Raw genomic sequence first — 12,828 nt, forward strand, 5'->3', positions numbered from 1 at the left:
ATCATTCCTTCATTGGTGTATCTATGGCATCATTGGCAACCAAAACGCTCACCACTTGTCCACTCAAGGGCCTTTTTGATAGTTCCTAGCTCATAGTAACCGGCAATATATTCACTTATAAAAATCAAGATAGAATCTCTATTGAAGATTAGCAAGATCAACCAACAGATCCATATAAAAGAGCCATGGACTCATCCGTTGAGGACCAGCAAGGTCAATCAACCAAATCCATGCCTGGTTTTAGAAAACAACTCTTACTCCTTGTTCCAATATCTTCCCCGACGCACGTGTGGGTATCTTCGGCAACCTAGAGCCCAAGCACCGTATGGTCAGCACCCTCTAAGATCCTTTGCAGGTCACCTAGCGCTTCACTCATCCACCGTACCGGAAGCTCACCATTTGAATCAAACCGAGACTGGTCAAGACCTCGGCCAACCTTGCTACGCGAGACATCCTCCATTGAATCTCCGTCAGCTGTTGCAACTTTATCAGTTAGGTCACCATGACCTCATTTACAAGACGGTCAAAACGCTTCCCTAGCATTTTTGACATAAAACAGTCATTTAAAAACAGGTCATAAATACGGTTCCTATAATGAACACTCATCTTTCACATTGTTCCACATCCGCCCACATTGCTTAATCTATATCCAATTCATACGTATACCCATTCTCATCCAATCACATCATTTTCCATCTCATCACATCTTTCCTCATTTATTCTCATCCACTGGCATCAACCCATACTTACATCTCATCATATCACATTCATTCACATCTTATTGATTCATATCTACCCCGATCCACATCACATCACATTACATCACATTACATTCATTCGCATCACATCTCATGACATCACATTACATTCATTCGCATCACATCTCATTCATTCACCTCCCAATTCACATCACATGACATCTCATTCATTCACTCACATCGACATCACATCCTTTCACATACACATCCACATACATCTGCATCCATTCTTCCACATACACATCCAAATCCATTCTTCCACATGCACATCCGCATGCATTCTTCCACATGCACATCCACATCCATCCTTCCACATACACATCCTCATCCATTCTTCCACATCCACATCCACATTCATTCTCATTACATCACATCTTTTGCGGATTGACTGCATCTGCTGCTCCATGTTATCAAGCATCTGTCTAAACATCTCGACCCTAATCAATGGGTCGGACCAAGTTAATGGTGTTAGGCAGTCTTCTCCATAGAGAGCTTTGAAAGGGCTCATCCCGATACTTCGGTGATAAGAAGCATTGTAAGCGAACTCGACTAGGTGCAGATAGCTTAGCCACTTCTTGGGTTCCCTCATCACATCACATTACATCACATTACATTCATTCGCATCATATCTCATGACATCACATTACATTCATTCGCATCACATCTCATTCATTCACCTCCCAATTCACATCACATTACAACTCATTCATTCACTCACATCGACATCACATCCTTTCCCATACACATCCGCATCCATTCTTCCACATACACATCCGCATACATCCACATCTATTCTTCCACATGCACATCCACATGCACATCCACATGCATTCTTCCACATGCACATCCTCATCCATTCTTCCACATACACATCCACATCCACATCCATTCTTCCACATACACATCCTCATCCATTCTTCCACATCCACATCCACATTCATTCTCATTACATCACATCTTATCACATCCTATTTTATCTTATCACATCCTATCACATCCCATACACATCTTATCACATCCATTCACATTCTATCATATCCCATACACCTCTTATCACATCCATTCACATTTTATCACATCCTATACACATCTTATCACATCCTATCACATCCCATACACATCTTATCGCATCCTATTTTCACCTTATCTCATCCATTCACATGCTATTCCCATTTAATAGCTTTTTCTAGGTTGATCCCGATAATGGGACTTTTTCTAAATTTCTACCAATTGCTTGACCTAATTAAAGGTTCTTTTTCTCAACGACTATTTCCATATTCATTCTCAATTTCTCAAATGAATTATATTCAATATTCCTCTTTTGAATAAAAGAATTCATGGGATTTACAGAAATCAATTCTACCCATATTTCCACTTTTGATAAATAATCATAAATTGAATTATACAAAAAAATTCTCTTCTTCTCATTTATTTTCTTGGATCTCAAATACCATGGGAATTCCTCTTTTTGCATTTAATTAATTGTATTCCAATGTCATGGGTATTCCTCTTTTATCATCAAATATTTCTCATAAAGTAATTTCATCTAAAATAAAATACCCATTAATTTAATATGCTAGGAATTTCTCTTATCTAAATGATGGAATTCCAAATGTCATAGGAATTCCTCTTTTACCATTTAAATATTTCTCATAAATTTATCTAAATTTCATCTTTGAATTTAATTAAAATACTCATTAATTCCAATATACTAGGAATTACACTTTTCTCATTTAAATATTTGAATTCCAATATGGTGGGAATTCCTCTTTCATCATTTATACTTATCTATACAAAAGGATAAATTTACCTAGAATCCTTCTTTAATTTTTTTAATAAAATATACATTATTTTAGCATCATAATTTTTCTCTTAGTTCATTGGAATACATGGATTTCCATTGTCATGGGGATTACTCTTTTAACATAAAAATGGATTACTAGAAATTTCTCTTTTTTCTAATTAACTATTTATGCATAAACATAAAAATCAAATTTTCCATGATTATAATAAGAATCATTCAATTAATCTAGGATGATTAATCCTAGAATATGGTAGGAAGTCCTCTTTTCATATTATGAATGAAAATGATTTATGTGTTAATTTTTTAAAAATTTTACCATAACCCGCTGCTATTACTGATAATTCTCAAAAATTTGAAAGCATAAAGTTTAGTAATATCCGTGTGATTAGAATAACCATTAATTGGATGAATATCCAATTATAAACTTGATTCTTAATTTTTTCATAAATTAAATAGCATAAAAGCATTAAAAAGCCACTTATTTGGCCTTTAATTTGACAAGCATAGAAATTACTTTCAGATTAGAGAATTGCTTCATGAGAAGCTTCATTTGAATATAGAATAGGTCATAGGAATGACCAATCTTTGGGGGAGAGAGAGACATGCTTAAAAAATATTTAATTTAAGTAGCATAAATGGAAATTTATGTGTTTTATCACCACACTTCATTAAAGAACTTCAATTGTATTAAAAAGCCATTCAATTAAATGCTTCTCAAGCTTGAGAGGGGTTGAGAAGAGAGAAACATTTGGAGATTAAAGAAAAAAGACCATAAACCACAATTTACCTCCTAGATTGCTTGATTCTTTGATCAAAGTAGAGGCGCCCAACCAATCAATTGGTTTGGTATGTTGATGAAATCTCCAAGGAAGATTGAAGAGAGAGAGGGAAGCTCCAATCTCTTCAATTTGTAGAGGATAATAGAAAATATCATTATGCTATTTAATGCATGGTATAGTTCTCATATTTTTTTACAAAGGGCTAAGGATCTATTTATAGGTGAGGGAGGAATCTAACTAAGTCCAACTAGTTTCTAGAATTTTCTAAGTTCAGTTTGGCTGAATTTGGACAAGATTTGGACCTAGTTTGGCTCCCTTTTGATTTGGTTTGGTTTGATCTAGGAGAGAGGAGAGATAAAAATATCACAATATTTTTGAGTTTAAAACTCCACCACACATGTGAAATAGCTGCCTCCTTGAAGAGCCCTCCTTCTCCTTACCAAGGTGTCAAAATTAAATCAATATACCCAAAATATCTCATTTTTTTAGTAATACTCATAGTTTTTTACTAATAAACCTTGTCCTTAGTCAACTCTTCATGTTATGTGAGCATTTACTCATTTTTGGAAATTTTTCTTTTATAAATTGGATTGATCTCCTCCCCACACTTGGATTGATCCTATTGGCCCATAGGAACCTTAATTGGAGCATAATTCAAAATTTCTAAAAACCTGGACCCTTAGGCCAAGGTCCTTTTTACCTATTTTTAATTAATTCCAATTGCACATTGGAAAGTTCTTTTTGAATTTCTGTTTCAAGGGAAACCATTTTAGACACTAGGAGGATTTTTATATCCAAAAATATCTCAATTTCGGATTACGTCTGTCTAGACATTTTCTCTCTCTAGGCCAAAATAGGGTAAAACAGAATCTTTCGAAGAGGGGAATAATTACAAGACCAAAAGGGGAAGTTCTTACACTTGTACACCTCAAAAGCTGGAGGGAGGAATCTTACACAAGGTCAACAAGAAGAGATTATGAAGCAAGTGATAGAGCTTTTGGAAAAGGGTTTGATTCAACCTAGCTCATCACCTTTTTGTTCCCCAATTTTATTGGTTCAGAAAAAGGATGGTTCTTGGCGTATGTGCATTGAATACAGGGCTCTTAATAAGATCACTGTAAAGAACATGAAATTTGTCAAGTGGGTTTGTTGTGGTAGCAAGTCCACTTCATGAATTGACAAAGCAAGCCGTGGGATTTCAGTGGACCAAAGCTGAAAAAGAATCCTGTGAAGCACTAAAATTCTATGCTAGAAAAGGACCAATAATAATTATTCTAGACTTGTGGAAGCCATTCATGTTAGAATGTGATGCTTCAGGAGATTGCATTGGAGTAGTCTTGAACCAAGAAGGCCATGCCGTGGCCTATGAGAGTTGAAAACTTCAAGGAGCCGAGAAGACTGCACCCACTTACGAGAAAGAATTGATGGCTATCATACATGCTTTGAAGATTTGGAAGCATTATCTTATGGGTGTTGAGTTTGTTATCAAGACGGATCATCAAAGTGTTAAGTATTTTATGTCTTAACCTAAGATTTCAAAAAAGCATATAAGATGGGCTAGTTATTTGGCCCAATTTTACTTTCAGATTATGCATACTCATGGGAAAGACAACAAATTAGCAGACGCTCTATCGCAAAGACCCATGACCCATGCAGTTTCCATGGGAGACTTCACTATGAGATGAAAGATCTTTATGCTACAGATGAAGATTTCAAAGACATTTGGGACATGTTACATAATGGAGATTTGGTGACTTCTTATGTCATCAAGGAAGGGTTTCTTATGATGCAAATCCATTTATGTGTGACCGAGGACTTGAGACCCAAAGAAATGGAAGAATGCCATGCCCCACCTTATATGGGACATAGAGGTATCATGACAACAACTCAGGCTTTGGAAAGTTATTTCTCTTGGCCTAGTATGAGAAGGGATATTGAACAATATGTTCAAGAATATTTGGTTTGTCATCAGAAGGTCAAGTTTTAATCGACAAAAACCCGCAGGATTATTACAACCTGCTTAACTTTGTTGGAGATGGAATATGGACTATTATTGACAGGTTCAGTAAGCAAGCTCATTGTCACCATTTGGTCCATCTCCATGTCTTGAGTCTTCAAGTTTTTATTTAACTACTCGAATTCCAAGCGTATTCCTATTATTTCAATTTCATTATTAATACTCCACTGATTCTAGCCTATTCGGCCCATGGGTTAGCCACCACCCAATCACCACTGGAATCGGAAGAACTAGACAATTACTCACCCACCCATAATTGAATGCCTTTGTTAACTTTTACTTTCGAATATAGATACGCACACACTCCTCTTTAAAACTTTAACTTATAAAACAATCCATTGACAAACAGTTATTGGTTACAGATGTCATAACTCAAAATTTCCATCCAGTCCCTTGTTTCTAAAAAAAAATAGTATCACTCTGTACTCTCCGTTGGTCAACAAAACAAGATCCAGTAAACAGATTACAATAATCATTTCGTCCATCATACATATCTTCCACGACATACGCACGGGTGTCCTAAGCACCGCGAGCCCGTGCATCGCCTGGTCAGAACCCTCCAGGATCCTCCTTAGGTGTCCTGGCACTTCACTCAGGGATCGCTTTGTCGGCCCTCGTCCATCATACGGAAAACACACCATTTTAACCGTACCGAGGCTGGTCAAGACCTAGGCTTTGCCACATTAGTTGTCCTTGAACACTCCCGCCAGTTGTTGCAACCGAACTTCCCTTAGAAAAACATATACCAAATGCTCCCTCCAGCATTCTGGCGTAAGACAGTCCTTTAAGAAAACAAGGTTCCTATGCAAGATTTCAATTTGATTTTCTTTTGAATACAATGAGTATATCTTGAATCAGTATCCCCAAAACTTCTTGAACAAAATTCTGAATTTCATACCAGAATTCCTTGAATTTTGTAACTTCGATCCACATAATATCAATTCGAAGGGTCTCAAACTTAGTTTCAGATTTGGCGGGAGTTTTGAGGGCATTTTTCTAAATTGGTCACATCTTCTTTCCTCGAAACTGACGAAAGAGTTTGGTCTTGGTCATAGGTTGATTCAAGGTTCGAGTCTGATAAGATTTTTCTTGAACTCTCTTTCTCGAAAAGGTTTGATAATTCAATTACTATTTTACTGAATTTCTTTCTTTGAATATTCATTTAACTTAGTTTTAAATTAGTTACGAATTCCAATGAGGAATATATTAATCATTTATCTGAATATTTTGATCTCGATAGATTTCTTGAATTTTCTTTTTACAATCCGTGTGAGTATAAAATGATAGAAATTTATCTCTTAGAGTATTTAATTATTCATTTATCAATTTCTCATAGAATTTAAGAGAATTCTAATTTTGATATAAAAATTCTTTCTGTATCTATTTATGCATAAAAATCAACTTCAATGGGAATAACACTTCAAAAATCCTTTTATGCATCTATTTATGCATAAAATCAATTTTAATAAGAATAACACTTAAAATAAAAAGAATTTCTTTATGTATCTATTTATGCATAAAATCAATTTTAATAGGAATAACACTTTTAAAATAAAAAGAATTTCTTTATACATCTATTTATGCATAAAAATCAATTTTTACAAGAATAACTCTTTTATAATAAAAATTTTCTTTATGCATCTTTCTATGCATAAAAATCAAATTTAATGAGAATAACACTTTTATAATAATAAAAATTTTTCCATTATGCATCTTTCTAAGCATAGAAATTAAATTTAATGAGAATAATACTTTTATAATAAAAAAATTTCCATTATGTATCTTTCTATGGATAGAAATTAAATTTAATGAAAATAACACTTTTATAATAAAAATTTTCATTATGCATCTTTCTATGCATAGAAATTAAATTTAATGAGAATAACACTTTTATAATTAAAAAAATTTCATTATGCATCTTTCTAAGCATAGAAATTAAATTTAATGAGAATAACACTTTTATAATTTAAAAATTTCCATTATGTATCTTTCTATGCATAGAAATCAATTTTAATAATTAATGTCAGTGATATCCATGCATATTCATAGGTGAATATGTACATGGAGTAATTAGAATATTTCTTTTAGATGCAAAAATGGTGGGAATTACTCTTTTGGAATCTTTTTGGGATAACATAAAAACAAACTTTCTTTTCCAGAAAATTCTAGAAAATTTTGCTATAACCTCCTTTGTATGGCTGACCATTTCTCATTTTTATCATTCTTTGATTGACTTAAATTAACCCAATTTAGATGTATAGGACTCTAATCTACACAATTTTCAAAATTCAAAAGAGTAAACAATAAGAAAAGTGTAATTAATCTTTTAGTTAATCTTTCTAGGATTAAGAAAGGCTGGAATGTAAAGAAGAGAAGGGGGTGGCCTTTTCCTCAAAGGCATAGCATTTGAATTTAATTCAATCAACAGTAACACATGAAAATCAAGAAAACCATAGATTTAAAAATCAAACAAGTTAGAAAAATTAGCTTACATGGATCTTGTAAGCTTTCCTTTGGCTTGAGGGATTGAGGATTCTACTCTTGTTTGAAGCAAGAGTGGCCACCAATTCACTTTGGAGAGGATTAGGCCAAAAATAATTGAATTATCAAGAAATTCAATGTAGATGGCTCAGGGCAAGAGTAGAGTAACAGTGCATAAACACCATTAAGCTTTTACAAAGGGGGAAGCTTCTATTTATAGGAAAAAGTAAGCCTCAAACCAAGCGAACTGATTCTAGAATTTTCCATCAGTTTGGTCAATTTTTGACCATTTTTGGGTCAGTTCAGCTTACTTTTTGGATCTAGTTTTGAAATAGGAGAGAGGAAAGATGAAATATCTCATTTAATTGATCTAAAATTAGGGGTTAAATATGAGAAAAAAGGCACCTACTTCATGAGAGGAGATCCCCACTCTGAGGTGTCAAAATTCAATTTTTTAAGTCTTTTCTTTGGTCCTTAGTCCACTCTTTATCTTATATGAGCATTTACTCATTTTTTTTGGGGGGGGGGGGGGGTTCTTCTATTCTTCAATTTATCTCCTCCCTACATTCGGATTAATCTTATTGGTCCATAAGAACCTTAATCCAAAATTTTTAGAAAATATGGACCCTTAGGCTGTCTTTTTTGTGCAGATTATAACTTATTTCTAATGCACCTTAGGAATTTCTTTTTAAACTTCTATTTCGGGGGAATTTATTTTAATAAGATAGGATATTTTTCCATCCAAAGATGTCTAAAAACTGAATTATCTCTCTCTAGAATATTTTCTCTCTCTAGGCCAAAACAGGTAGAAACAAGATCTTTTATTATTCTGAAAAGGGGATTGATTACAGGGGAAGAAACAGGACATCTTGAGGGGCTGGGAAGGAATCTTACATCCTCTCCCACTTGAAAAAACGTGAGATGTCCTCATCTCACAAAACTGGGGGTAATCCCGCATCAGTTTGGCTTCTTTCTCCCAGGTGGCGTCTTCAAAAGAATAGAACTTACATTTGACTAATAATTCTCTAAGAATTTTGTTCCTGAGAACCTTCTCTCGAACATCAAGGATTTCTTCAGGTTGAAGTTCCATCTGTCCTTGGGTTAAAGAAGTTAAGAGTTCATCATTAAGCACATGATTCGGGCTCGGTACATACTTCTTAAGTAGGCTGACATAAAATACATTATGTACTTTGAGATGAGGAGGCAAAAGAAGTTCATAGGCTAAGCCACCTACTTTCTTTGTAAGAGTTCATCATTAAGCACATGATTCGGGCTCGGTACATACTTTTTAAGTAGGCTGATATGAAAAACATTATGTACTTTGAGATGAGGCAGAAGAAGTTCATAGGCTAAGTCACCTACTTTCTTTGTAATCAGATATGGCCCATAGTATCTGGGGGATAACTTCTTATACTTCCCAAGCAATAGAGAACTTCTTTTGGGGCGTACTCGAATGAAGACCATATCTGCTTCTTCAAATTTTCTATCTGACCTCTTCTTATCTGCATACTGCTTTTGTCTATCCTGGGTAGCTTTTATATCCTTACGGATTGACTACATCTGCTGCTCCGTGTCGTCAAGCATCTGTCTAAACATCTCGACCCTAATCAATGGGTCGGACCAAGTTAATGGTGTTAGGCAGTCTTGTTCCATACAGAGCTTTGAAAGGGCTCATCCCGATACTTCGGTGATAAGAAGCATTGTAGGCAAACTCGACTAGGTGCAGATAGCTTAGCCACTTCTTGGGTTCCTTGCCAACAGCATGACTGAAGTATAACTTCAATTGCTTGGTTCACCCTTTCTGTTTGACCATCGGTCTTGGGGTGGTAAGTTGTGCTAAGCTCCAAGAAAGTTCCTACTGCTTTGAAGAATGCAGTCCAGAATCTTGACGTGAATTTGGGATATCGATCACTTACTATTCTCTTGGGGTAGGCCATGCAATCTGAAGATTTCCTTGAGGAACACTTTGGCCACATCCACTGTAGTGTAGGTTTCTTTTACTGGAATCACATGGGCAACTTTGGTTAGTCTATCAACTACCACGAAGATGGAGTTGTAACCCTATTGCGCTGAAGGTAGTCCAATAATAAAATCCATATTGATACATTCCCACTTCATCTGGGGGATGTCTAATGGATGTAACTTCCCATGCATTTTTACTCTCTCGACTTTGACTTTCAGACATATGAGGCATTGATGTACATGGTTAAGTACATCCTTTTTTAGTCCAGGCCAAAAGAAGCTTTTCTTTACAGACATGTAGGTCTTGATGAAACCTGGATGTCCTGCTATAAGACTATCATGGGCTTCATTCAAAATCTGACCCTTAGTCCCCTCATCATTGGGAATGCATAGCCTGCTATTATAATACAAATTTCTTCATCCAAGCTGTACCCTTGAACTCGGTTCAACTCCTGAGGAGTTTTGCTTTCCTGCATAAGTAGGGTAGCAATAGGGCCAAAGAATCTATCCTACATGATCTTCTCTCTTGCTTCAATAATCAATGGATTCGACACTACTGTGATTGCAAGCAAGGAGGCTTTTCTGCTGAGGGCATCTGCTACCACATTTTCTTTGCTTGGGTGATACTTGATTTCAGTTTCAATGCTGTTAATAATGTCCATTGTTGGAATTAGTTAAGTGTTCTAAAAATGTGTATTTTGTCTTCCGATTTGTAGGCCTCCTGTAGGGAGTGGTTACATTGGTATCAGAGCCTACTCGTCTCTCTTTCTCAAGAGGAGACTCGGTGTTTTGAGATTGGAAGCATACACAGACACTTGACTCAATGGAAAGCCAAGGCAATCCTTTGGAGGTGCCAAATTCAAGAGGTCAATCAAGTGCTTCACGTGATTCTGATGCATTGCTTGGAAGGCACAAACCTCTTCAGAGAGGTTATGACAGTGCATTCATGGGACAACCATCCCATGAAAAATAGCCTATGCATGAGGATGAGCCAAATGCATTGAGGGCTGAATTGGAGTACATGACAAAGCTTTTGCATGCAAAGGAGAAAGAGCCAAAATTTTTGCATGAAGATCCCCATGTACAAAGTGTCATTGAAGCAAGGAAAGCCGATGCTATGGTGGATATGACCTTTGAGTCCATGGCTCGTGAAGTGGGCAAGACGCCAAGGGAGTTGGCACTCTCTTATCTCATTCGCAAAGGGTGATCTCAAGGAAGAGGATGGAGAGTCAATATGCAAGAATCCACCTCGTTTAAAGTAGGGAGACCCAACATCTCAACGGCTGAGGCCTTTTATACACAAGCAAGAGGTATCAGTAACTTCTCGCCATGCATCTACTCCTCATGGGACAGGAGGCAACAAGTATGCACGTGCATGTTGGAGCTAGTGGGCGACATGATGACCTTGTGGATTCAAAGAATGATGTATATCATGGAGAGAGTGGTTGGCATGCAAGCCAAAAGACTTTACCCATTGAGTTGTCTTGTGGTGAGACATTGCATCATTTGGGAAGGTCACATGCATTAGGGCCACATAATCACAATGCACATGTCACCGTGCCTCTTGAAACATCTTTGATTGCCCATGAAGCCCACGCAGAGAGGGCTGCCCCATTGGATAAGGGGAAGAGAAAAAGAGAAGAACATGTACCACATCCCAAGAAGCTCAAGGAGTTCAAGGCAGGGGACAAGTCCATGAAATTTGATGCCTTTCATGTAAAGTATGATGCCTCTAAGGTGCTAGCTTTTGTGGCACAGTTTGACATTGCTTTTAGTGAAGAGGACTTCACTAAAAAGTCCAAAATTTGTCATGCAAGCATGTTCTTAAAAGGGGACAGAGCTGCCCACCGTTGGTGGATTACTGAAAAGACCATCAAAGATCCCATTTGCACTTTGCAAGAGTTTAAGGACAGATTTTATGCCCAATTTTTGCCTCCTAATGCGGAGCAAACTCTCACCCAAAAGTGTGATAGACTTGAGCAAAAAGACAATGAAAGTGTGCAGCAGTATGTCAATAAGTTTTGGAAAGTGTTACTTGAGGTAACTCCCTTTATGCAACTCTCTAAGGATGAAAGGAAGAGGAAGTTCCGCTCCGGATTGCAACTAGCCTATTGTTCGGGCATTGAATTACACTCTTCAGTAGCTCATAGCATCTGCTCTTGCTACAGAGCAATCGGTGCTTAAAATTAAGCAAGATCAGGGAGGTTAAAGGGCAAAGAGAGGGATGTCCCAAACCTGCAAACAGGTGGACAACCACCTAAAAAGAGCTTTCAGGAAACCCAAAAGGGTGGTAAAGATGAAAGAACCCCATCCAAAGACATTTCACCAAAGAAGAACAAGTTTGGCTTGACCCCCGAGCAAAGGGAGCAATATGCCAAAGAGGGGAAATGCTTTTCTTGTGGTAGTAAAGAGCACATGTTTAGGTAATGCCCTCCTGGCAAGCAAAAGCATGAAGACAAGCCGCCAAAGGTAAATGTGCATGCTATACCCGATGTGCAGGGTACCACCGAGCACGATGGCAAAGAGAGAGTGGTATGCAAAGCTTGGGGACAAATCAAGGATCAGCCCACCCTATTCATGTTTGATGATTGTACAACAAATAATTTCATCTCTACACAGATGGCAGCCGCCTTGGGCATAGAGATTGGGGACATGGGACCCCAAATTGAAGTAGAGGCAGCTTTTGTTGGCAAAGACGTGCAGGTCACGCCTCTTATTAGAAAGTTGCACATTCATATATAGAGTTGTTTGGATCATGAGCATTTCTTGATTGCCCCACTCAATGGATGTGATGTACTGCTTGGCAAGCCTACATCATCGGCTTGAGCCTTGTAAAGAATATAAAACCAGCATGATCACTTCTATGCATAGAAGCTACATGCCTGTTATTGATGCGGGCAAGGAAGAGGATTCCATCCCAGTTGCTTCTCACATCCAAATTAATAAGGCAATGAAAAAGAGTCTCTCCGCGTACTTGGTTTTTGTTCTCGTGATGGACAAAATTGAACAAAGTAGTGTGAATGTGGA

Source organism: Cibotium barometz, chromosome 47, assembly GCF_041138505.1.
Source record: "Cibotium barometz isolate CiBa-2024 chromosome 47, ASM4113850v1, whole genome shotgun sequence".
NCBI classification, from domain to species: domain Eukaryota; kingdom Viridiplantae; phylum Streptophyta; class Polypodiopsida; order Cyatheales; family Cibotiaceae; genus Cibotium; species Cibotium barometz.